This window comes from Chamaea fasciata, unplaced genomic scaffold, assembly GCF_029207755.1.
Source record: "Chamaea fasciata isolate MVZ Bird 193981 ecotype frontalis unplaced genomic scaffold, bChaFas1.0.hap1 SCAF_3, whole genome shotgun sequence".
In the NCBI taxonomy this organism is placed as follows: domain Eukaryota; kingdom Metazoa; phylum Chordata; class Aves; order Passeriformes; family Sylviidae; genus Chamaea; species Chamaea fasciata.
The window spans coordinates 2,957,280-2,984,596 of NW_027094088.1; the positions used below are offsets into that span (position 1 = coordinate 2,957,280).

The 27,317-nt window shown below is 41.7% G+C and overlaps 1 long non-coding RNA gene across 1 annotated transcript in view; it reads left to right on the forward strand.

Annotated features, from left to right (window-relative positions):
- LOC136286311 (uncharacterized) overlaps window positions 1-27,014 on the forward strand; it is a 56,263-nt gene extending 29,249 nt beyond the window's left edge. The window contains exon 3 of the long non-coding RNA XR_010719833.1: window positions 26,212-27,014. This is a non-coding gene — a long non-coding RNA (uncharacterized lncRNA). The remainder of the gene's footprint in view (window positions 1-26,211) is intronic.
- The last annotated feature ends 303 nt before the right edge of the window (window positions 27,015-27,317 follow it).

Consider the following 27,317-nt stretch of genomic DNA (forward strand, 5'->3'; position numbering starts at 1 on the left):
GTGGGATTCAGACCATGCTCTCAACGAGAAGCATGACGTGAGGCAGAGATGTGAATATAGCTTTAACTGATTTCCCCCACACATACACAATAAGTAATGTCTGTGGTTTGTCAGTGGGCTTTGGGTTAATCCCAAGCAGTCAAATGTCTGACATCTCTGAGTTCCTGATGCAGCTGCTGTCACCCAGCTCTGCTCTTGTGCAGTGTGGCAGCTCCTGGATCCAAAGTACTTTGTTATTCAGACTGCAGAAATACCAGGCCCCTTGCTTCAGGAGCTTTCCCCCCAGTCTGAGGTTGTATTTCCACACGGGGAAACAAGGTCAGATTGTTTGAAAACGAAATAAAACCAACAGTGTGTCTCTGGTGGCATTTTTAAATTTATGATTCTATGACAAAGAAATACCCCAGGAGTGACCATCTTCCGTGCTCAGTCACAACCCTTCTCAAAAATCACAAAGGAAACCAACAGACAAGAGTAAAGACGAGTTTGATGAACCTTTTTGTGGATTTTGCAATTCTGCAAAATTTTTTTGGAAATCACTGGCATAGCACAGGTAGCAGCAGGCAAAGATATCTGGAAACCAATAATAATAATCACAGAATCAATCAGGTTGGGAAAGACCTTTGAGGTCATGGAGTCCAACCAGTGACAGGACACTGTGCTGTCAGTCAGACCATGGCACTGAGTGCCACATCCAGTCTTTCCTTAAATACCTCCAGGGATAGTGACTCCTCCACCTTCCTGGGCAGCCCATCCCCATGTCAAACCACCCTTCCTGTGAAGAAATTCCTCACAATGACCAACCTAAACCTCTCCTGGTCCGTGTCCTCTTCTCCTAAATGGGATTTGTTCTGTGTAAACCACTTTGAAAAGATATGCGCTCTAGATTAATTATTGCTGTGTTTTTTTTTTTCCCTTTTATGACTTTCTTTATAGGAGACAATTGTTTTCTGATCAGAGCAGACATTTTTTACATTTTCTGTTTATTAAAACCTGCTGCCCTGATTATAAGGGTGTTTTGTGTCACTGTTGGCCTCATTGGTTGCCTCAATTGCTTGCAGTAACTTCTGTGTGTATATGCATCAGGGGGCGGTTGCATAAATTAATTAAGCCAAATAGTTAAAATTTAATTCTATACAATTCATAGGATGTACAATCCGTGCTTTTGCTAAGGAACTTTCTGAAGTGAAGACTGGTGATTTTCTGTAGTGATGGCTATTGACTGTAAACTTAGGAAAGGAGCAGGTAGAGACACATAACGTGGAGGATCTTCGCATGTTTGCATTTTGGTCTGATTCTGTGAGGTGTTTGGTGTTGCACAAGAAATTTATATTCACGTTTTATGCACAGTGCATCAGTCTTTACCCCTCTTGTTAATACTAGTGATATGTGATCCTGATGTAATTATTCCATGGGAAATACATTTTTACTCGTCTACTTTTTTTTTTTTTTTTGGCTGCTCTTGAGTCTTCAGTACTTGGGGAATAAATATCAGGTAGAGAAAAGAAGAATTACAGAACTGGGAAGCACTTGAAGCAGAGCTGCTCAGTTAATTGCCCTGTAAGGTCTAGACTGTGAAATCCTTTGACAGTACAACATCCTTTTCCCAGTGAATTCATGTTCACCAAAGCCCAGCTAAGCATCACATGAGAAAATTCTTATTTTAGGGTTGTTGGACATTTCCTACAACCACAAGACCAGCACAGAACTGCTCAATTCCCTGTTTGTGTCAGGAGATTAAAACACTTGGTGAAACCGAAATGATTTCTCATTACATCTTGCAGAATAGCTGCTTCCTTTCCTTTTTTCTCCTTATGCACTTCAATTTTCCTCTTTTTTTTTTTTTTTTTTAATTTTTTTTTAATCTGTTTGGCAAGAGGCTTTGGGCTGGTATTTCATGGCAATCTATCATTTGACCGCCCAGTGCACTGAACATTCCTGATTCATGCTTGTTCTCACCCTGTAGTGGAATCTGTGACTCCTTCATCTGTATGTTTTTTTTTTTTTTTTGAACAAAATTTCCATCCTTTTAAGTTGTGTGGTTGATTTTAAGAAGTTTGTGTCCCTGGAAAGGATCTCTGGCCCTTTATAGGCTGTGGTTTTTCTCTGTGCTCTCTATGTTACTAGCCAGCTTGCCTAAAATTTAATCTACCACCCATCACAATTTCCCCATGGATATTTTGTGTCTGTGTGTGCATTGAAGGGAATTTCCAGACTTCAGGCAGAACCTAGGAGAGGGAAAAGCAGCTCTGCCGAAGTGTCCCACGGACATGATGAAATACACTCACTGTTTCATCCAGCAAATGGGATTTTTATGTCAGACTCAGCCCTTGACACTTCTGCCCAGGGGGTGGATTAATGGCTGAGCTGATGGGGGCCACGGCCCCGTTCCCCCAAACCCTGTGGAACCCTGGCTTCTCCTGTCACCGCAGAAACCTCCAGGGTGGCTGGCAGCCAGAGGGTGTGCCATGAAGATGCATTGCTGGGGAAGAGCTCAAGGAGCTCCCTGGGAGTCTCAGAGGGGGCTCAATAAATGCAGCATCCTCAGAGATGGTGCAGTTGCTCCCACACCTGCCCCCTGCCCCATTTCCCAACCCACATCTTGGGAAAGCCTTTCCCCTTCTCATATACCTTTGGGAGACTTTGCTGCTTTATGGAGCAAGGTACAGAATAGGAGAAAAAAAAAAAATCTCAGTTTTACTCCTGACTTTCTGCATTAAACCAAAGGAAACATTGGTTTCCCGTTGGAAACATTGACTGGTTCATCAGTTTCCCTCATCCTGAGTGGTTTTGCTGGAAGTTCCCTGGTTTCTCCACCTAATTCAATCTTATTGCAGAGGTCCCCACTTCTTCTTGCATCTCTATCTTGTATTCATCCAAAATTTACCTATTCCACCTTTTTTTTTTATTCTTCAGTTTGAATATCTGGGCCAGTAAGAATACCTTGGCTTGCCTCACTTAATGGTCCAATTTTTTTTTCTTTATTAACAATCAGACTTAACTGAACTGCTTTCAAACACTGAGGGCTAATTAGTTACATTTCTGTTTCTCTGAAAAGACTTAAAAATTTCATTCCCAACTTGCCAGAAGAGAAACAAAATTTAGACTAGATTATTTTAAATAAAAAAGGGAAAAAGAAAGTTTGGCTGCAGCTTACAGCACTTGTCTCAGACTTGTTGAAGGGAACTGAATACACATGAATGACCTCCTCCATAAACACATCTCTCCCTTACTCCATGAATGTTTCATTAGGGGTGAAAATGGGACAGCCCCAGCAACAGAAATTTATGGCAACCCTGCCTAAAGCTCGATGGGTTGAGATATTTTCACAAGAATGTGGGAGACACTGGGATCAAAACTCTGTTCTAGCAGAGTAATGGCAGGGTTTAAATGTGTGGTTTGGTCCTGGGTGAGTAGCTTAAATCCCCGGGCTGTTTCATTTAGAGAGAGAAGCCAACATTGATCCTTTCTGTGGAGATGTCCCGCTTGGGGGCTGGAGACTGTAGGGAACATGCTATGCTCCATGAAACTGTTGTAATTGTGCTTTTAAATCCATTTGTGCAAATCTGCAAAGAAGTAGCAAATAAAAATGGAATTCATGGGGAGAAAAATCTGTCTTTACTTGGTTTCATATGAAATGTTACTTGGACCTTGGATTATGGAAAGGTTAAGCATCGTCACTCTACTCATTGAACTATAGAATAAACCAGCAGCAGTGGTGTGAAAAATCCAACCCTCTAGGTTGTTTGATTTTTCTTACGAGTGTCTGCAGCAAAATAGGTTTTTTTTTCAGGTCTAACGGCATTTTCAAGCTAAATAAATTTATGTGTATTTGGTTTTGCAAGAAACAAACACTTAAATCTAGGTCAGGTTGGTAGAGAATTTTTCCCTTCTTTTCCCCTCCAAATTCTCATTTTTCAGGAGTATACTGATGAGTCTCTCATTCTCTTAAAACGTTGCCCTCAAAACTGTACTTTCTTTTCTTTGTAAAGACCTTCATGATAATTACTTGTGAGAGCTGCAATATCAAAATATGTTTTATTGTGGTGCACTTACTTCAGGATAGTGTGTTCCATGTTCTGCCAGTCCTTATGTTCTTCTGCAGGTGCCTGTAAGTACTCAGGAAATGTAGAAACTCAAACCAGTCTTTTCAATTTAGTGTTGTAAAAAAAAGAGAAAGTTTTAGCTTTGCTACATTTCATTTTTATAATTCATTTTATTGAGTAGAATTCTGAGGGGGGTGAAACGATGGGTGGGTAAAGGAGACAGTAAAAAAGAGAGGAAGAGTGGCCTTGTTTGGACCCACTGCTCCATGATGAAATCAGAAATGAAGGTTCATAGCCCATAATATTTTCAGGTGCTTTTATAAAGGGCTCTTTTATTTTCTTCCCCTACCCTTTTAATTTTTAAAACACCAGCTCTGTTTATATGGTGGAGTTAGAGGCTACATCTTCTCATGCAGCCCCTGCACGGTGTCAGTAGGCACTGCGCAAATGACAAAACCCTGTTTTTTTCTAAGTTTGTTTTTTTTTTTTTGTTTTGTTTTGGTTTGGTTTGGTTTTTTTAGGTTGGAATTTAAGGGTTCTTTAAGGACTGTGAATTTAAGGGATTTAAGGGTTGTTTTGGGACAGTGAAAGCAGCTCCTTTGGGAAGCCCACATGGTCATTGCCCTGTTGCCAGGACTGCCCAGAGCTACTGATCAGGACAGTGGGAGAAGAGAAAAATCCTACAGACACCTCTTCCACACTGGCTGGAGACTCTTGTCTTCAACCTGATGTTCTCTGAGACCGTTTTTCCCCCTTTCAGAGCAGTGACAGTCCTTATTAGCCATCATTTTTTTTTTTTCCAAGTGAGATACACAACAGATGGTTACACTGGTGAGATATGTGTTTTTCTCACAAGAAAAAAAAAAAAAGGCCAACTTTGCAGCTCTGTTTTGCATTAACCACAGAGGTGTAAAATGCTGCCAAATTTGAGAGCATTTTTATTTATCTCTGGCTCGGCTTCATATGATTGCAAATGACTAGGCAAGGTGTGGAGAGTGAAAAGTCAGGCCCAGACTCACAAGGGAAAGGGGAACTGGCTGAAAGATCTCTTGGATTGAAATTCACTCCTGAAGGGGGAAAAAATAAGAGGAGGAAAAATGTTTCTTCTCTTTTCCTCTTGCTGCCCTCTCTCTCCTCGTCCATTTTTCATTCTGTTAGCGCGCAATTTATAAATACATTTACAGTCTGGCTACTGAACCCCTTCTTCATCTAGACATTATTTCTCCATGCCATCCAGGGAGAACTACCTGCTTCTTTTTTGCCCAACAGAGATTATTTGGCAGGGGTTCTGCTATTCTTCCTTGCCCTGTCAGAGATCTCATATCTGGTGCTGTTTGCTGTTTTTACGACTCCCGCGTATTTTGCTGCAAACATTCCTATCGTGGGCATCACGACCCCAATACAGTGGGCACAGCCTGGAAAAACAACAAAAGATGATTCCTGCCCTGAATATCTTTCATTCAGCCGGGCCTGTTTCCCAACCTGTATCAGCAGAGGGAAAATGGGACAAAAGAAAACTCCGCTGCGGGGGCCTTGAGGTTTTCACGAGTTGACGTTTTTCGGGTTGGCAGCCTGCCTGGCTTCACCATGAGGCTCTTCAAGAGGTGGCATTTCAATGCCATGCATCCAAGAGGGATGGGGAAGGCGGGCAGCAGAGCTGATGGCCCACCCTGGGTCAAATCCTGAGCCAGGAGAACCTCTGGAGACACAGGCGCAGCTACCGCCAGTTATTCCTTTTATTCTTTCCCTCCCGCTTGGTCATTATGCTTCAGCTTTGAAACTGAGCTTTGTTTCAGCCTGGTAGCCCGTGGCAGTGGACTGGAGAGAGGAGACTTTTACTGAGCTACCAAAGGCATTGTGTGCACGGGAAGAAAATGTGTGAAGAATTGAAATTATATGGTTGTACTGGGAGTTTGTTGTGGTGGTAACACTGGCTCGCGTCTTCTGGTAGCTGACGGAGCATGGTGGGACGATCTGAAGATGAAATGAGTTTGATATGCCGGCACATGACATTTAAAGAGAATGGTGGAATTATATTTTCTTATTTTTCCTTTGTGCAGGGAGAATATGAGGCTTGGCTCTCTGTACAAAGTGTGTGATTGTGGGGTACATCCTGTCTGGTCCTTGCCTTCAAAATAGAAGCCCCACTGTCCACTCCTGCCTCTTTCCCTTTTGTCTTGCTGCTGCAGACAGGACCCAAAGCACATGGTGGAATCCCAGGTCTGGATCCTGAGTTTCCCTTGGCCAGAGCTCACGGGCAGCACTTCCAGGGGCCTCCACAGCAGGGCATCCCCCTGTGATGTTCTTGGAGACAAATGGCAGCGAGGTGTAGAAAGGCAGAAAAGGAATATTTCGGAGATGTAACTCCCAGCAAGAGGTGGGATGGTTTAACTAAGCTTTGGCGATATTGGTGATAGTCAAGAAAAATGGTTTTATTGGCAAAGTGGGAAAGGATAAGGGAAAGCTGAAGTCTGAGGGCAGAAATATCTATTTTCAACATATCTGGAATCCTAGGGAGGGCAAAGTAGGTCATTTGTCCCATGGAAATGATTGTGAGCAGATTGATATCTGGGTTTTTGCTAGCTAAAAATTGTTTAAATGTCATCAGCCCACATAAGCTACACATTATATATTTTTTTTACCTGCCCCCTAATCAGCTGTCCAGGAAGTGCTTTCCATGTGCACTGTGTGAGCTGAAATGGCACATGACTAATGCCACAGGTGACACCTCCAATCTCTCTGTTCAGGAAGGTGCATGACAGTGAAACCACATCACAGGTGCCTGCACACTGGCAGGAAGCACAAAAGGAGTGTTACCATTGTCGGGACAAAGTGATTAAAAGAAAAACAACGTGAGAGGAATTATTCCTGCAAGTGTCTTTTTCAGTAGTCGTCCATTCCTAATAATTCCTGTGATTTTTGAGAGAGTCATCCTGAGCCCTAACTCCTTCCATTGAACATGGAAATAATTAGGGGTGTAGATATCCTTAATTTGCTTTAGTGTAAATTAAAGCTGGATGCCAGCTTAATTTATGTGCTTTCTCTAAATGCCTCTACAGATTTTTTTTTTTTTTTAATTTTTTTTAAAGATCAAAAACAAAGCATCCACCACATATGATAAGAATGTTGCTGGTTTGAGCTGATTGCACTTTTTCTGTGTATGATGAAGAGCTTACTACTTGTGAGCAGGGAGAGGATTTAATGAATCACAAAAGTACATAATTTATTGTAGAATATATTCCACACATATTTCAGAGCAAATTCCATGGAAAATGTATGTGAGTCGTATTTCTATGAATCAGACTCTCAGAATCCTTCCTTAGAAACAGCTTGTCCTACATTTTTATAAAGGAGCTGCAGCATTTATAGTGCACCACTGAATTAACATTTTGTGGTTAAAAAACGCGGCCCAAGAAATTAAAATGATATTTGAAACATAAATCCTGCGTGCTAACAACGATCGTTATAAAAGCCAGCCAGGATCAACAGACAGAGCTTGTTTTCTGCAAGGCTCTTTCTGGAGACCAGCTCTCAAGAAAACATCTGTGCAAATGCAAGGGGAGAAGGAAAAAAAAAATTAAATAAAAATAAAAAGAGCCTCCACAGGAATAGAAGCCATCAGTGGTTAGGTGTGTTATAAATACATTATTACTTCATTGTAATGGCATACAGGCTTTGGCCAGACTGGGGGTGACCTCACTGGCTGTCAGACCTCAAGTTACTCCCGGGGAAGGAGCCGGAGGGATGGGGTTTGGGATTCCCTCCCTGCTCATGCTGATGGGGAGTGAGCAAACCCAGACAATGTGCAGGGACTCCACGGTGGCTGCACATGCAGGAGCTGTTGGGTTGGCTTTGTGTCAGGCCTGGCAATGAGGGGCTTTGAGAGCTTTTGTTATCCTGCCTCCAAAATAAACGTGCAGAAATCTCTCGTTACTTACTCAGAGGTTCTCACTGATGTCTTGACCACCTCAACTCGATTAGGTGCTTTTATGAGTCCATCTTTGCAAAGCAGAATCCTGTTCTTACCGCTGGATGCTGACTAACGATTTGAGGGACTCAGCTTCAGGCATAATCTTTTGCTGAAATGCCAGCGCACCTGTCCTCTTTAAAATCAACACATTTATATAGTCTTGAACACCCTAAATATTAGCTGCTGCAGAAATTTCTGGTCAATTATTTCTTTTCAGTCTTATCAAAACATGTTTTGAGTCCCAAGAAAAAGCTCAGTCTCCTCCTGGAAGACTTTTGGCAAGAGGAGAGAAAATCTTTCTGCTACAGAACACAGAATAAACTGCAACAAGATAAAGCTTGATTGGAGTATAGTCCAGATTTATTTCTTCTGTTACTTCTTAGCAGACAGTTATAGAAAAATTCGTGTGACTGTATACAAGCACAGATTTGTAGACAACCTCTGGTTTTCAACCAAAACTGGCAAGACTAACGGCAGAAATGGTTTAATATATCAAGACTGTGGCACTCGGAAACACCCTGTGCTGGCTGCACAGCACTTCCAGTGAACCAAGACCCTTCAAAAGCCTTGAGAACATCACCCAATTAAAAGCAATTATCTTCATTAAGGCCTTTCCTATCTTAGCTCCTTAAATTCATAAGGCCACAGGGTCTAAATCCAAGCTGCACGCAGAATCTTTTGGGACAAGAGGCCAGTCAAATTCAGGTACTTCATACATCTGCAGCCGTTTGAGGTTCCTGCTCCACCTCAACTGTGTGACTCAGACCTTTGGAGATGAGCCTGTTTTAGCAAGGGATAATATAAGACAGGATATCGAGGAATATAGGGATAGGATATTATAAGAATTATTATACTTAGAAAATAAGCTGCAGGAAATCATGGCAAACTTCCAAGGTTGGTTGGTAGGTTTGTTGGTTGGTTTTTTGTTGGTTTTTTTTTTTTTCCCCCATCAAATAAAATCCTCTCTTCATAAAGAAGGCTCAAAGCTGATGCTGATCTGAGTTTAAATCTACACTTTCCCAACAGAGACCAGTAACCTCCACTCAAGTTGTCAACTTGTTCATTTAGGTAAAGAGGGGGAGAATTGTCCCCTTCCCTTCTGTGCACTTTTCCTCTTCAGCAGTGGAGGGAAGGAAAGAGAATTTCTGCTGCTCTTTTCTCTCCATTCTCAGTGTTGCACAGCCCATGGAATGAGTGGGATCCAAAGATGGTTTGGGGACCAAGGACAGTACATTTGAGCTTGGTACAGCCTGCTCCGCAAGCTGTGATGCTGAGCAAGTCTTGTAAGCAGCGTGGATCCATCTCAGGGTTGTGGCTCCGTCCCTGCAAACACTTCACATCACATCAAGCACATTGTACAAGCATTTGTTTGCCAGTTCAGAGGCTCTAACAATATGTCTTTATCCCAGAGATTTTTTTTTTTCCGCCGCTCAGTAAAGCTATTGCAATAGAATATGAAGGAAAAAAAGGAAACACAGGGCATTTTCAAGATTCTGTTGCCTTTTTTATGTGCCCCCCAACTCCATCATGTAGGTATTGCTATCAGTGCAGTCAGTCTAATTTTGCTATCCACATCACAACCAAATAAAAAAAAAGTAGGATTTTATATTAGCACGTTTTGGACAGGATTTTGCTGTCATAAATAGTCTCAGCAGGAGTTTTAGCCAGGGCTTGACCTGAAATATTATGCTTGAAATGTCTGCTTCTGGTTTCCTTACATGGCACATTGGTCCCAGCTTTTGTGGATCTGACAGATCAGCTGATAACAACTACGTATTCCCTGCTCTGTATTCTGCTTTTAAACTTGCTCACCACTAACTTTAAGCACAAGCCAAAAAGTTCAACAGCATCAGTGGGACAGCGCAGGTAACATCTGTGAGCAATTATATGTGGGCTGAAAAACACCCCAAACACTGGTGCTTTACGTGGAACTCAGTTAACTTTATTACTGACTGTATGTAAATCTGGGTAATATTATGCAAAACCCCCCTATATTTAAAGAAAAAACCCAAAGGAGTATCCTTCCTTGATTTATTACTATCTAAAATCTTTAACACCGGTCACGGGAGGATTATTTTGTTTTCTCTCCTTTCTGGTGCCATGTCCTTTCCCTCCTCCTGCAAAAAAAGAGGAGAACCAGTCACCCAGCTCTGTCTGCCCAGCCACTCAGGATTGTGCCACTCACCACTAAATGCTTTGGGAACATCTGGTAGATGTACCCACTCTGTCTGTCTGGTTTAATCTCTCACCAGACATTTCAGATCTGCTTTTTGAAAGCACCCTGTAAAAGATTTGCATAATTAAAAAGTAGAGTGGGAACTTCCAAAGGGACGGATGCCTACCTCTCTTGCCTCCTGCTTGGCAGCAGCATCAGCTGGCAAAGGGTTTAAGTGGAGTCTCAAAGTCCTTTTTAAACATCCTGCTTGATGTTGCTGTCGTAGTTTGGGGTGGAATTGTCCTCTGGATATCTGCAGGAGCTTTGCTTTTAACCTCAGTTATAGCCTAAGAGCTGGGATTTTTTCCAAGGTGTTTCACACTTTCTTTTGAGGTTGGAGCCAAAGTTTAGATGTTTCAATACCCAGCATACAGGGCCCCCCAAACCCCTTCCCTGGAGCTGGCCTGCAGACCACTAATTCAAGAGGAGACGTGGCCTAAGTAATCCATGTTAATGATGTGCCTATTTAAACCGTGTTGCCTGATAGGAGATGTCTGGTATCTATTAACCCGAGAACCAATTACACCCAGAAGATGTGAAAAAGGTTACTCTTCAGGAACACAGACCTTAAAAGATGCACAGAAAACGAACGTGTTGGTGTCATTTTCTTCACCTCTGTTTTCCAAAGGGGGGTGGGAAAACGAAACGTGCTTGGCAAATCTTAGGCGCTGGACATTAAAGAGTGGCTACTGTAAACAAGATGATAGAAGCTGTGTCATCCCTTCCCATCTCCTCAATGTGCAGCCCTTTATTTTCCCCTCCTGGAAAAAAGAGGTCTCTTGTTCTTGGTGTGAAGAATGGCCTGGTTTTGAAAAAAAAACCAAAAAAAACCAAAAACAAAACCAAAAACCAAGGAGGCAGATCCCCAGGAAGTTGGAGAGTGGAGTAGTCCTGGAGACTTCCCTGAAGCAAGTTCAACCCATCTCAGCAGAAGCTACACCCAGTTATCTACACCAGGGAGCCAGTGGGTGGGGAAGGTGAAAAAAGGGGGGAGTGTTACTGCTGAGCCTTTTACACTGGTTTTGTTTATGTGGAAAATTTGTTATTCCTCTTCTGGCTAAACTAATCTGACTAGGGGAGATGGCCTTGAGCACACACAAAGCTCCTGCGGCCAGCAGTGAGCTGTAATCAGAGGAAGGCTGTGTAGTGTTGTGGTCAGAGATCCAAATATTCCCTTTCCTTGGAATGCAGCTTTCCTTGTTTCCTTTGAGAGCAATGCCTGCTCCAGGCCCCCTCCCCTCTCTTCTGGCACTGCAGAGATAAAGCACTTGGTGGGTGTTGTAGAAGAAACCAAGAAGAAATCTGCTTCACGGGGCTGAGGTCAATTATTTTTTGTTAAAGAAGGGGGAATTTGGAAGAGATACAATATTATTTCTAGTTTGGCTGCATTTAAACTCTCAGCTTCTTCACAGATTGTTACCTGGTCTGTGTTAGCAGGTTGCCAAGGGCTTCAGAGTGGTGATGTTGACACACACCTTCTGAGAAACTAAACCCAATTTCATTGAAATTTCCCATTTTTGCATGACTTCAGGCATAACATTTCGTGATCAGCATTCATTTTCTTGGTATGATGAAACTTCAGGTATGCTAAAATAATGCTGAATCCTGCAATAATAAAAATGGTTTGGATCGTTGGGAAGGAGAAAGAGGCTGATGTCTGGGGGAGATGTTTTCTCAAGTAAGAATTGTCTCAATGGCAATGAAAAGAGTTGAATTGAGCTCCCCCTTCCTTTTTTTTTTTTTTTTTTTTTTTTTCTTCCATCACTAGGGGCATATTTCATGAAGTCCCCATTGAGGTTAGATACGCTGAGCCCATTTGCATACTTGGAAGAGGTCCCCTTTTAGAGGAGAGCAGTGAATACCTCTTGCATTTCATATTTCGGTTCTAAATATAAAATGCAGTCTAGGAGGATTTTGTCTGTGAAACTACCCTAACTGCTTGCTTTCTCACTAGCTAGACTTCTTAATGGTGTGATTTCCTATGCTGGGGAAGTTCTGATTATAACACGGGCACAAATGTGCGTGTTGTGCACCCTTGTTAATTGAAAGCCTGAATGTTTAATGCGCTGAGGGTGCACATCTATTTACTGAGAGCACAAGGAAGGCTACGAACCCTGAGCACAAATATCCCATAGATGTGCTGGCCAAGACCTGCATTTGCACTGTTTTGGGTAAGGACAAGAACTTCTGGGCTACCAGGACAATTTGGCATATTGGCCTGGCGCAGAGCAATGTGTGATTAAAAAACAATTCCGCAGTGTGGATCCGTTTGAATACCAAGTTATTTTATAAAGCCTTCACTGTGTGTTTTGAATGCACATTTGCTGTTATGAATAACAGGAATTGTTTGGCTTGGCCTGCCTTTGTGCCGGTGCCAGCTGGCACGGAGCAGAGCTGTGACACATGACACTACAGCTGTGTCCACATGTTTCTGCCTTGCAGTATCCACTTATATAATTTACTTTTTTGATCCGCAGTCGAACTGTTCGAGTGAGTATAATTTCCTTTTTTGATCCAGACTCGAACTGTTTAAGTGAACTCATGGAGTTACACATACCAGCCACTTCTGTGAGAATACTTGTTTTGTCATTGTCAGGAAAGTATATTCATTATAACTCATTTGTGGCAACACGGCAACTTTGTTAAACCCAGTCCAGTAAAAAATACTTCCCTAATTGAACTTGAGTATTTATTCCACTTGATACACATAATTGCAAGACAATAGCTCCATATTTAATCAAATGAGCCGTTAAAAGAGTAACTAATGATGACCTTACTGTAACTGATAGACCAGACCACGCTTATGTTTTCCTGTACATCATTGGGATGTTCTTATTTGCTGTCACAGTTGGATTTGCAATTGGGAAACAGTAACCTGCTACATCGAACTCAGTAATTTTTTGGTTGGTTATTTTTTTCAGGCTGTTACAGGAATACTTCTCATGTGATACTGTATTTAAGATCGATAAACTTGAAATATAGAGCTGAAATTGAACTTAACCTAAAGGGAATGTAGTGTGCTGAAACTCTTTTTGAAGAAAGCACTCTAGCTCAATTCCAGTTATCCAAAATCAAGGCAGTAAACAGAAAGAAAAAAAAAGAAAAAAAGATGTACAACAAGTTTTTTCAGCCTGCTGGTAAAGCAGAAATAACATGGCAGTAAAACAGACAACATTTCCGTGTAAGCCTATTTTATTTTATTTACCTCTTCAATCAGGGTGAAACAGGAGAGGACATGGATTTAGCTCTTTCCCCTCTGAATTTAGGAAACAGTACCCAGGCGTTTTACTCCCAGCTCACACTGAACCCTGCTGCAGTTTGTGCTGCCTGGCCTTAATTCAGTGCAGCTTTGCAAATGTCAGGTCTCCTGCAGACCAAAGTGGCCGTGCATTATCTGCCGTATGGTCCTGCTGGAGCAGGGAGCTGTTACAGAGCCAGGGTCACAAGTTCATGCAGCAGGAATGATTCACGTCGCCTGGAGGAGGGAGCCCAAATTCAGCTCCTGAGACCTGAGAGGGGAGTGGGGGCTGATGCTGCTGGGTGCCCGTTGTCCCAGGTTGTCCCTTGGCTGGCTCTTGTGGAAGGGACAGAGAAGGTGTGGAGGGGGCAGCATCACATCTGGTGTCCTGTGGTGCCTTAAGTTTGAGCTTTCAAGTTTTTCAGATTCTGTGCTGCCTAGGGATGTAGTTCTGAGCCTCACATTAAGTCCTAGTAAGCTCTTTTCACACAGCAGGGACACAAAACAAATCCTGTTCCTGCTGAAGACCAAGGACAACTTTCAGCCCCAAAAGCACAAACAAGGGTGGGCTGGAGGGAGGAACAAGAAGGATGGGACCTCACAACCTGAAGCTGGAATTGGACAATTAAACCCCAATATGCAAAAGGACCAAAACTTATAAATATGTAAGACTTTGTGACCAGTTGTCCATTTTGTGACCTTTTTGTGTCCACCTTGGTTGTAGCCCTGGTCAGGCCCTGTCCTGCCCAAGGTGTATCCTGAAGACCTTTCAATCAATCCCTGCTTTATTCTCCACCTCTGTCCAGTCTCTGTTCCAGGTCAGCCTTCCCAAGGCATCACCTGTGTGCTTGTGGTGACCTGAGCTGTGACACAGATATATAGATATACTTATTTCCCTTTTTTTTTTTCAATATATACACAAAAATATATAGATATATATATACACACACACCTATAAATGCATGGGAAAAGCTGACCTGAGTTTGAACACAGAGCACTGTGGTGAGAACTGAGACATGCATGACAACTGAATATTAAATTCTGTTAGCACTCAGAGTTATTCAGCAGCAAAGAGCTTTAAAGAAACCAAAGTAATTCAGGTTTAACAACCAAAAAAAAAAAAAAAGAGAGAGAGAATGTATAGAACTTTAAAAATCTGAGTATTTTCTCAAGACACTCAGTAGACATTATGTTCTTGGTCAATAACATTGCCTTTATAATCATATTGACAACGTGCGCAGAAACGTATGTGGCATGGCAAATTGCGATTTAATGTCAAACGACAATAAAACAGTCAGAGATCATTCAACTGAAACAAAATATCACTTTAATTAAGCACTGCACAGGATAGCTGTAACAAATACGTTATTAACGCATAAAGTACTCCGTTTCAGGTAAGGCTCAAGCTATGAGAAAGCAAATTCAGAGCCGGGGCTGACAAGTGTGTATTTCACTCATCCCATTGTGCCGAGGCAGGCAGCGTGTGTAATCAGATCCAGTTGCCCCTGAAGCCAAAAGGGAGCCTTTCCATTTTAATGACTCATGAGCTACCACACGTGCTGGATTTGGGGCAAGACTTGGAGGAATGTGTTCTTAGGCTTCATGGCACAGTTGCGTCTTGGGTTTGGTCTCTTTTTTTGCAGAGAGGTGAACCCCCCGAAAATTTGGTCTTTTTAATTTCTGGGGCTTCTTCTCCTGACTCTCTGAATTTCTAGTGCCCACAGCATAAGCCTGAAAATCTCATGGACAGGCTTTCCCAGGTGGGATTTTGGAGCCCAGATTGGGGAGTAGAACCCAAGGCCGTGTTTGTTTGTGAATTAGACACCATCAGGGTACGTGTAATATAGCCACCTGAGAGAGGGAAGATAGTGAAATCCAGGAAGCAAGCATCTGTATAAGTGCAGGAAGGCATTGACAATTTTTTTGCAAACCCTTAAAACATTTTTCTGGTCTTTAAGATGATTCTTGTTTAGTTTTCTCGTTTCCTTCTGTTTTCCTAAATAGAAACTGGTAGTTTCTGAATCGGACTGATACAACCAGGCTGAAATACAGTAAAAGAACTACCTGCTCTTGTACTTTTATCAAGACTTTTTCCAGTCAGTTTCATCAGGCAGACTTCGACTGGTGTTTAGTTTCTTTAGGATGGATATTTGCATGGAGTTTAATTTTTTTTTTCTAAAATCCATGTTTGACTGGGGTGTGGGATAAATGACTGGTTTCAAGGCTTGGTAAGAGCCAGAGGAAAAATCCACACTCTGTATCTTGTTCTTCAAGTTTTAAGTTAGGGAGGAACAAGTAAGCTCTATCTACGGGCCGTGAGAAACAATCCCAAAGTAATTAAGGTAATTAAGCACTTCTAGGTATTGGACAACTCCCTTATATTCATTTCTATGCAAAGAAAAGTTGAAAGGTGGCTTGAGAACTCCACAAAGACCATGAAACTCACAGAGTGCCCAGCTCAGTGGAATGTCTTTCTTTTTCTTGACACGGAGTTCAGCCTTTAAAGCAATTAACGTGAGAGTTACACTGGGTGAAACACAGACTAAAAAAGTTGATGTACATCTGTGCCGTTTGCGAAGGGTTTTATCACAGCCCAGCTAAAAAAAATGCCACTGCTCGTGTTTTGAATCAAGTCCTCGAGGTGTTCAGTCATTCCAGCCTCGAGCCGTGCCGCTCCTACCTGAAAGCTGTCACTCTAAATAGGTTTTCCTGTGGAAACAGTGTTGATGCATCTAATAAATAACAAGGTGTCACCTGGAACTGTGGCATCTTCTCTGATGAAGTGCATCAAAGGCAGTGAGCGTTATTGTTTTCAACGTCCGTTGCATCACCAGGCAAAAATTTTCAAGTGATGAAAGTGGTGAATGATAATTCTTTTTTTTTTTTTTTTTTTTTTTTCTGCAGCACTTTTAGATTCAGAGGGAAAATGTGTCATTTGGCTGGATGTGTATGGAATATTGATGAAATGTTTTGTAGTCTCTTGTCAGTTTCGGGACTCTTTGTGAAGTGGGAGAGTTCTTCATCACCCTTGCTCTCTGGATTGGTCCTCTCAGACCATGGGTAGGCTGGCATAGCAACAGGAATTTTATGTCAAATTTGAGAATTATAAGGGAGTTGGTGTGGTAATCACTCCACGATGAGGAAAGCAGGGATGAACTGTGGGAGAAAAATAGTTGAGGAGGGGGACATTTTCTTTTTTTGTCTTGTAGAATATTCGATTTGTTTGATGCAAGATGTGTGTTTTCTCCTTGTTTTTCTTCTTATGTTAGAGTTTAGTAAAAAAAAAAAAAGACATTTTAGACATTTCTACATCTTGTGAAAATTCTTCTTCAACTTTTTCCTAATTGACTCATTGTCTTCACCCTTGGAAGCATCCCCTTTATCCATTGACAACATCTGATTAAGTAATTTTGTTCTTCTTAAAGAAATCAGGGATACTGATTTTTTTTTTTTTTTAAATTCACTTCTGTCCCCTTAACAGGAACTTAAATCTGCAGATTGAGCCTGCCTATCTAATTTGCTGCTGAAAATTTTAACTACCATTCCCTTTTTAATCAAAGTCATCATGTGCTACTAGAGGCTCAAACTCTTCAGTCACCTGTTCTTACTATAAAGTAGCATGAATTAGAAGGATTTGAGGAATATTTGGGGAACCATAACTTGTAGTCATCTGACTTCATATATGCCAGATATGATCTATTAGTTTGGAAGGTGGTAACTGGGTGAAAAAAATCCGCATTGTGGACCACGGGTGTTTGGTTATTGGGTTTAAAAAAAAAATTAGGTGTCCCCTGTTAATTGGACAATTTGAGCTTAAAAGACTTAGTAGAGGAGACAGAGAAGGAGCCATTTTTCACCTTGTTAGCTAGAACTCACAACTTGTGAGGCTGTACTATAGATAACAATTAATAAGCATCTGTGTCCAAATAGGAAAACTGCATCTCCGAAGTATTTAATCCTGGCTCTAACAGGAAGGGACCACAGTGGGATGTCTGAATCAACTCCCTGCTCAAGCAGGGTCACCCCAGAGCACATGGCAAAAGAGGGTGTCCAGATGCTTCTGGAATATCTCCAGCGGTGGAGACTCCACGCCTCTGGGTGATCTGTTCCAGTGCTCAGTCTCTGCACAGTAAAAAATCCTTCCTCGTGTTCAGGTGGAACTTCCTGTGCATCAGTTTCTGCCCATTGCTCTTGTCCCATTGCTTGGCACCATCAACTGTTGATGTCTCTGTGAAATGGGGACATTTTCTTTCTTCTCTTCAGCCCAAGTATCCAGTAAAGAGTTTGCATAAATGTGTGTGTGTTTCTGGTGTGATGGCAACATGACCCACAGGGATGGCCTTAGAGTCAGACAACTTCAGAATGTCAAATACGAGTTACCTCCAGTGTAGCTGGAGTTTGGAAGATGCTCCAGATTAGCTTTAGGAGAGACAAAGTTGTCTGGCGTGAACAACTAGTGGAAGTTCTTCTTTTAAAATCTAGGACGTAGGATTGAAAAGGGAAAAATTAGTCACTGATGTTTAGTGTCCCCTCCCAGGGCCAAGGCATTAGACTTGAAATTAAAGCAGCCTTGTGGGACAAGGGAATTTAGTGAAATGCTGGACAGGGAAGAAATGTGATGTTTTACCTTTGCTGTCTGAGAATCCTGGTACTAAAACAGTGGCTTAAGGCTTTGGGACACGACATGACAGTATTTGTAAAATGATTAATGTCTACAAAATTAGCATAAAGAACAGCAGGCCCTCTTCCTCTCTTCTTGTTTGTGTGTGTGTATGTAGCCCTGCCTTTTAAACTGGTAGTATTTACTAAAAAATCTAACATTACAAAAAAAAAGGAAAAAACTAAATTTGATCTATTCCCTCCCCCAGACCCATTTACCACCCAAACAGAAGCTTTTGAGAGAAGCTTTTCAATCAGAGGTTTTGGGGAATATTTGGTGGCGCTTTGAGCAATCTCTCTGGACAGATTTGTTTGAAGGTATTGCAATTGATAGTTTAGGTGAGTGCTAACTAACTGTGGCTTTCCCTTTTTCTAAACAACCACGATATGATGTGTTTTCCAATTACACTTCTAGTTGCAGTGGTTACCATTTTAGAAGAACCATCTGCCAACTGTTACCATACTGTGGTATCTGAGGTCCCACACTTATTTCCTATTCTGAGGGCAGAGCAGACTGCACTATCTCTTGCAGAACTTTGAGGCAAAAGTTGATTAATGTTGACTTTTTAATGGTAACCACTGTGATTTTTTTTTTATTCCTGTAATTCATGGTATTATGCATAATAATAATATGAATATCACTGAATTATTTATAAACTTATGTTGGTAAATAATAATGAGGTAATAACAGTGAATTATTTCTATATTTACACCAGTAAATAATGAGGAAGAGAAATCATTTAGCGCGGGCTCAGTCTCTCACTAGCCCACACCAATTAAAACGTGTTTGCAAATGTATTTTCATGCCAAAAGAACAGAGCTGCCTTGGGGAGGTTTTAGATTCCAGAAAACATTTAGAGGTCACGATATTCAAGCGAAGCCCCAGTACGATGGAGCAGCAGCCGTTGCTGCCACCATCTTTGGGTTTATAAATGGAAGTGGAAGAGAGGAACTGCATTTACTGATGCTTTGCCTTGCTGAGGCTCCTGCCAGGATATGCACTTTGGGTTTCCATTTTTCGAGGATGTTCAGGTGTGAGAGTGCAGAAAATAGCTGCAGGAAACCCCTGAAGGTGACTGAGATGAGAGACCTCCTCTACTCGTTGCTGCAAAAAGAAAATTGAAAGGTGGCTTGACGTGAAGAAACTCTCAGGGGAAGAAAGTACCAAGCGATACAGTATTGTTTAATTTGGTGGATAAATGATGCAAAACAAAACCCGTATCAGGAAGCTGAAATGAGACAGATGTAAATTGGGAATGTAGGTGCTCCTGGAATAAATAACTGCCCAAATGAACTGCTAGTAGGAGAGGTAGATTTTTGTGCTTTCAAATTAAGACAGAAGGCTGTTTACTAGAAAACAGTTTCCTATAATAGAAGCACAGTGGGAAAAAAAAAACACCCCAAAACCTTAAACTCACCTGCTTGGAGTTTTCCACACAGAAAAAGAGTCAGCTACGCATGCTTAAATTAGCAGTGAGTAAACTCTGTTTTTCTGCATCAATCTGTAGCTGAGCATGTGATTTTGGCTGAAGGCAATTAGCAGAGTTTACTACAAGGGTAACTTCATCCGTGGCATTCCACAGCCCGTGATAAACAGTTCAGCCAGGACAAAACTGTGTCTCCCCCCCAAACTCAAACTGCACGGAGCTGTTGCGTGCAAGCTGTGTGTGTTGTGGGAGGTGTGGAACGTGGGACGGAGACGAGGAGGGTCTGGGATCCATTTCCAGCCCTGCAACCAACTGGCTGTCTTCAGGCTATCCTTCAGCTGTCAGATCCCTGCTTTCCCACTTATGAAACTGGCATAACAGTATTTACCTTGTTCAGGAAACACGTCGTGATCTCCAGCTAAAAAAACGTTAAGGGCTATTACTGTTTATTGTTGTGTTGCCTTTTTTTTTTTTTTTTTTTTTTTTTTTTTTTTTTTTTTTATTTGTTCGTATTTACTTCTGCAAATACTCCTGGCCTCTGTTCTGAAAGATGTCACGGGTTGCTGGATGGGAGCTGATTTTCTTGGTCTCTAGTTCAAAAGAGGGGAGGGCCCCCTTTTGGGCTGGAGAAGAGGGTGAAAAATGTGACTTTTTTAATGGTCATGTCCTGCCGTGAATCTCTTGGATATGAGGGGGAAGTCAAAATTGTGAAACGGGCGTCTCCTGGAAAGGAGAAACATTGAGGAGCTGCTTCTTTTGCTTTTATAACTCAGTTCTGAGGGAAATTTTTCCCTTTAAAGCTGTTGTGTTGCTTAAAATATGAATGAGATGTCTTCCTGTAGCTGTGTGAGATGCATTAGAGAGGAATGTCTGCAGGAGAGGGTGGGAAGAAAGGGGTGATTGTTTGTCCACCTGCCTGATTCAAGGTGATCAAGTTGAAACATACCTTCCCTCCGTGGGTGGCCTTTTTCCAAAGGCCTTTCAATGACTCAGGGGCACAAGCCCCACTGATTTCCAGTCTTGTGCAAAATGCTGCTGCAGGAGCCTGGTTCTCATCTTCCTCCTGAGCCTCCTGTGTTCAGGCAGCTGGGGACCCAGCAGAAATGACATCAGGAGGGACATCTTCTGTGCCACATGTCCCAGCACGTCAGCTTGAAACACTTCACTGTGATGAAGAATAATGCCAAAAAAAAAACCAACCCAACAAAAAAACCAAACCCAACTAGTTTGTGAGCAGCTGCCATGCCTGAAAAAGCAGATGAAGCTGTCATCTAAAAACTGTCGACGGCGTTTTGAACTTTTGTTATCGGAGCAAGGATATTTTTGAAGAAAGAAAAATGGAGAAAAAAAAAAAGGCATAAAATGGAGTTAGTCCTTTTGAAGAAACATTGGGGAAGCCAAGCTCCAGCTTCCAGAAAATTTTTCCCCCCCACAGCTATCATTAGCCAAGTCGTAATCTGTGTGAAAAGTTAAATGGTAGCAGAGCTGTTGAGCGTGGCTAGAACCTTTGGAGAAGGAAAAGCAAATTCCCCATGGGATTCCATACCTGCAGAGCTCACGGCCTTTTATCTTTCATTAGCAGATATTGTGTGTTATTGGACAGCACCTTGTGCAGTTACTTGCAGGAACGTTTAATCAAATAATCTATTCTTCTCCCAGGCGGCTCGGCCCGCTGCAGTTTTATAGTTACCTACTTCAGCTGGAACAGTTCCTTTCAGCTGTAAAAGCAAATAGGCAACATGGAAAAAAAGCCTCGTTTTATCAAAACAGACAGAACTATTCCAGCTGCTGATATTGAGGTAAAAATAGCAAGGTTAAATGTTAAACAACCTCCGAGTGGACTTTTATAACTACAAAGAAAGCCAGACCAGTCGCTCTGAACGCGCTTTTCATTAAAAAAAAAACCAAAACCTTCTTGTTTTACTTCTCAAAAGAAAATTTATTTTCCCCCGTTGCTGATGATTAATCACAGTGGAAAGTAGTTCCCTTGATAACAAATATATCAGTAACGTGTGGTGCTTCCTGCTCCAGCATCTTGTAACTCACAAAAAAGTTTCCATGGCCAGATTTGAATACTCAGAGTGCTAATAATGTCTGCTAGTCAGCCTTCCTACTGCTCAGAAAATTTCACTCCTGTGGCTTTTTGGCTTGTTTTGAGAAATCACTGTAGAGGTTAGTGAACTTTTCGATGTGTTGGTATTTAAACTGTGGTCAGACAGTGAAGGAGGAAAAAAAAAAAAGAAAAAGAAAAAGAAGAGAAGGAAAAAAAATAAGAAAGAGAAGAAAAATGCTCGTTAAAAGAAATTCCCTCTTAATAATTGTTTATGTGACCACTTGCATGGGAATCGAACTGATTGTGAAACCTCCGCGTTCAAATGGAATTCCTCTGACTCTTAACGTATCTTGAAAAATATAGTGCATTAAATGAAAAGATGCTTAAAACAATGCCGGGGTTTTGTTCCAGAGAAACATTTGGGCACTTTCACTGGGAAAGGAGGTTAAAAGGTTGTCAATGCTTTCTCCAGGGGCTCTGTCTGACAGTGAACATGTGTTTCCTCCCTTTAATCGGCTCGCCAGTAGCCAGAAAGCTGCTTGTTTTCTGCAGAGGTTGTCAAAAATGATTTCAGTCTGGAGACGATGAATGATAAAAGAGGTTTTCAAACACAGTTTTGCACTGTAGCATTTGCAGTCCCAGAGAGGATGGATTGTATTACAATCTCAGTGCAAAGGGCCATGTTCCCGTAGCAGGAAAACAGGGCCTCGTTCAACCTGTTTGATGCTCCCACTTACCTTTCAAACTTGAAAAACCAAAGCTGGACCTCAGCTAAAGAAAAAAAAAAAAAAAAAAAAAGGAAAAAATATCATCCCAAGAGTGTGTTCCTTCTCTCTGGTAAATTAAGTGGTTTACATTTAGTAAAATTTCAGGGTTTCTCATGCTGTTCCTGAGTGTCACGTTTCCTTCAGGAGTTTATGGAGTGCTGCTTCTTTTCCTGGATATTTTATACAGGCCAGAGAGTTGTTCTTCCGAAGTTAGCAATAAAGCTTTCTCCAATAACACTGAGCCTATAGTCCAAAGATTTGGTGCCATAAAATACCAGCTTACCTTAGTTTCTGCTGAAATCACCCTTTCAGATAGAACTCAGCATCTTCATGAGATAAATACCTGTGTGCATGCAGAAACCCATTTCTTTATTTTTGGGCTAGACTTTGAAAACTGGGTAAGTAATGCCAGCCAAAAAGGTTTCACCTGGAGGGATTGCTGCCAAATGCAGAATCCAACAGGGGATTTATGAGGCTGGCTGGGTTCTGGTATCATTTCCACTGAGGGTATTGTTAACTCTCCAGAAATCCCATGCATCAGATATTATTTTTAAAAACACAAGTGCAATAACATCAGCAGTAAGCCTTGTCTGTGACAGATGATTTTATCCCTGAACCCCTGCAGCCTGTACCCACTGCCCGTGTGATGATTAGTTACCTTGTCTCCCAAGCACATTGATTAACATAAGGCTGGAAGTTTTGCCATTTTAAAAGCTGCTGCTTTTTACCAGAAATTCTTTCTTCCCAAGCTCCAGATCAGTTCAGTGTTTAGTCCCACAGCATCAGCAAACGGGTCTTTTCCAGCCTTTTCACTTCCAAGTCCCATCTGATCTCTATCACCTTTCTCTTTACATGAATTCTGCCACAAAATCCCACTTTTTTCCAACTTTCCCATCAACTGCATCCATCCTTTTTTTTTTTTTTTTCTGTTTTAATACTGATAGTTTTATCTACATTCTTCCTCAGTTTCTTCACCACCCTCAGCCAGAAGAATGTGCAGAAAGGAGCACCTGCAAGTGCTGTTCATCCCCCAGTTCCACAGCACTGTGTTTTTAGGAGGGAATGGCTCAGGAGTCATCCTTTCCAGCTTGGGTTCACCTCGTGTGGCTGGCAGCCGGTGAGAGGATGTCCCCTCTCCACACTGGTGCTGGCTGCTGCTGGATTCATCTTTCCTTTGCCAAAATTTGGGTGGAAAAAGAGCTGGGAGAGCAGTGGGAACCACTTTCAGGGTATAACTGAGCTCAACAAGTGCCTCCCCCAGTAAAGCACCGTGCAATGAGGGTCAGATGGACCGAAAAAAACCAAATTTTAGACATATTGTATGCGTTTGGTTGCTCGATGGCAACCAAAGTAGCTTTCCTACCAAGAGTAGGAAAACATGGCACTTCCCATGTTTTCCTACTCTTTTTCTTTCCCTTGGCTTTTTAACTGACAGAAAGGAGCATGGCAGAGCTCCTATCGCCGATTTCAGTAATTCTCCTTTCAGTCTTACTGGGCTGCTCCCAACAGGAACTTCCTGTTTACTTTCTACATTAAAAAGGATGTATATAAACAGGAGAGTCACAGAAATTGCTAAATACTAGACACAGAAGGTTTTTATTATCCTCTTTTGAGTCTTGTACACAGGGAAGTCTTCATTCTTTCTTTTTTTCTTTTTCCTTCTTTTTCTGAGCACAGCTAAATTCCAAAATATTTCTCGGGTGGCAGCTTGTATTCCAGTCTTCATTATTTTTGACAATATTTTAAGTAGTTTGAGTTGCATATTTTTTGCCAAGAAAGGCAGGCTGTCAGACAGCAACTGTGCTGTGTAGAACCGAAAAATTGAGTGTGCACTCGAGGTGTACTTGGGAAACTTGAAAATTAGAAAAAGTTTTTTGTTTTTGGTTGGTCGGTTGGTTGGTTGGTTGGTTTTTTTCATCTGAAGGTGATTACCATTCAAGCAGCTCAATGTCGTCACTGAGAGGTTTTGCTGCATGTACAGTCAGCTTGGAAATCTCCATTGGTGGCAAAAAGATGTGTAACAGGTGCATAGAGAATTTGCTGATGTGCTCTGAAGGACCTGTGCAGAACAAGAGATAGTGCATGTGTCTGGAAAGTCCCCAACTGTCCCAACAGCATCTATGTCACGTCACTCTCAACTAGTTCTTGGGCAGCCCTTTGAATATTTAAAACTCTGTCTCAAAGCAAAGCTTCATTGGCCTTCCCGAAACTTTTCACCTGCTAACTAAAATACCAGGGAGAGGCAGGGCAAAGGCAACACATCCCACCAGGGGAAGGTTCAGCTCCTCCTCTCCCTGATGCCGAAATATTTGGTTAAAGCCATAGATTTGGCTAAGTGGGTTCAATCAACTGTTTTCACTCTATTATGGTTCATAATCCCTATTCAAGATGAAGTGCACTGCAGCCTAATGAATGTGGTAATGGAATCCTTGTGTATGTTTTTCCACAGCGGGGTGCAGATTAGCATAAGTGTCATATTCTGTTGGCATGCCTGCTATTATATCTGAGGCGTTGCACACACTGGGAATTTTTCAGCTGGATAATAATAAGATGAATATGGTATGCACATGCACATAGAGCACGCGGGCTTTAGAAAGTGATTTATAATAAATCTCACCTGGAGGAGCATTATGATAGATTAACTTTGTGTTTTGGCTCAAAAACACCATGTTTTAGCCAAGCGAATGGTAACACGAGTACAAAAGAATTAGATTAAATTTCATGCACAGTTTTAAAGACTGTTGTCATTTAGGGCAGCGGAGTGCTAAGAGTGCTGTGTAGGTCCTAGGGTTTTGTATATTTGTACGTTCAAGTTCAGAAGCCTGGTTCAGATGTCCTTCCCCCTTGCTCAAAGCTGATTGTTACAGCTCCAAGATCTGCCACATGGGTTGAGAAAAGCTTCTGGATCGTAGAAGATCACCATGTATGTCCCTCCTCAGGCTGTTGCTGTCAGCCTGTGAAAGATGAAAAAAAAAAAAACAAAACCCAGCTATCTTTATTTCATTAGCGCTTCGGTTTTACCTGCTGAACCGGCTCCTTTTCTCACAGACTGAACCCACTAGGACACAGCAGTTTGTGCTCCAACAAAATTCCTTTACAAAACACTAATGTGGAGTGCCCTGCGGCGGTGTGTGCCTATAGTCTGTGTTTGACCTCTGAAATTAATTTTGCTCCGAATTGTGGGATGCAGCTTTAATTACTTAAGGCATTTTCGTTTTCCTCTGGTTAAAGAAACTCTTGGTGAATTCTCCTTGCACATCACCTAGGAGAGACAGCACAACTCGTGATTAGTCCCAGAATTTATTACTTGATTATTGAAAGTGCAGGTCTGAGGAATTCATACCACTTAAGGAATGGTTTAGTGTGACTAATCAAAGAGGTTTTCCTGGCACACAGGAGGTATCAATATATATAGACTGGTGTAGAAAGGCATATCTTTATGCTTTTAAGCATGGTGGCATGGTAACAGCTTAAACATATTAATCAGCCCAAGGTAAGTGCTGCTTCTGTATCATATTTTAATCTGATTCTTTCTACGGTGCTGGAGAAATTATGTCTGTGGCTACACTAACATACAGAAAAGAAGTTGCTTGCCAAGTGGGTGAGACAATCAGAGCAGTCATTCAGCCCTCAGAAATAACCACAAATTTCATTTACCTTCCTTATCAGTACATTTCTGCGCAATCACAAGTCAGACTATTTGAACTTTGCTGAGAAGTGGTGAGCCGTCAAAGGGGACCAATGTTTGTTTGTTTGGTATTTAGTCTGGAGGACCTTTGCTTTTGAAAATGTTCTGTTAGCATGGGTCAGTAATCTGATATTTTGTTCCTGACTAGGACTTCAGACGGCTGGGCTAATACCTGCGATACAACTGAGCTCCAAGTGTTGGCCTCTGTTGTACTCCAAAGCCTGAACAACCTTTCCAAAACTCCAAGAAATCCATGTCAGGCCCCCGTGCAAGAATCAGTTTTCTGGCTGCTTCACAAAGCTCATTCTAAGCATAAATAAATAAGCAAATAAATACATTCCGCTGCTGATTAAGAGGACGTAAATTGGAGTTTCCAGTGAAGTTCAAGCACCCTTTGCAATGGCATCACCCTTTTCCTTGAGCGTGGTCTGAAAGGCTGGGTGGCAAATGTATTTAAGACTCTGAGGAAAAGGGCTGTTAAGTCGACCTTGGTAACTTAACTGAAACAGTATACGTGTAAATCCATCGCAAATCCCTGGCCTTTTACAACTCGTGTCCCAATGGAAATCAGATCACAGAACTGTTTACAAGAGACTACGAGTCATTTGGATAAAAAGCCATGACAGCAGGCTCCATTTTATTTGAAATTTTAGTAACCCAAGCCTGAAAAAATATTCTAAAAGCAAAATAATAAGGATTAGGCAGCTATTATGGGTTGATTGTACTTAAGATATTTTGAATTTGGTAGGGAAGAACAGTTTCACTTTAAAGGTCAATGCTCTGCCTTTTTACAATCAATTGTAATCTTCAGTTTAAAGATTGCACTCCTGTTACAAAAAAAAAAAGGTGCATATATATCTTTTACCCTGAGCTTTCGATGTCCTGAATAGTAATTTTTAAAACCACTAGAAGTAGCATCATAAAAGTATTTTACAACTTTATTTAATGTATGAGCTAATCCCCAGCTAATGGTCAATTTTTGCCATTTTTTCTTTTCTAAGTGGGGAGGAGAGGGGAGGGTGGGGAACTTGCTTCTGTTCAGCCCAATGCCCCATCAGTGCAGGAGCCAAAGGGAATCACTTCAAGATGTAATGCTCTGAGTAACCTTCTTGGTATCACAAATATGATGTTTTCATCAGCTCTTCAATCAGTCTTCTCTACACAATATTTTATGAGTATATGTTTGCAAATAGTTGCATTTGAACTCATGTAAGTTTGGGTGGTGGGGATTTTCCTTCTCCCCTAAAGTCACTC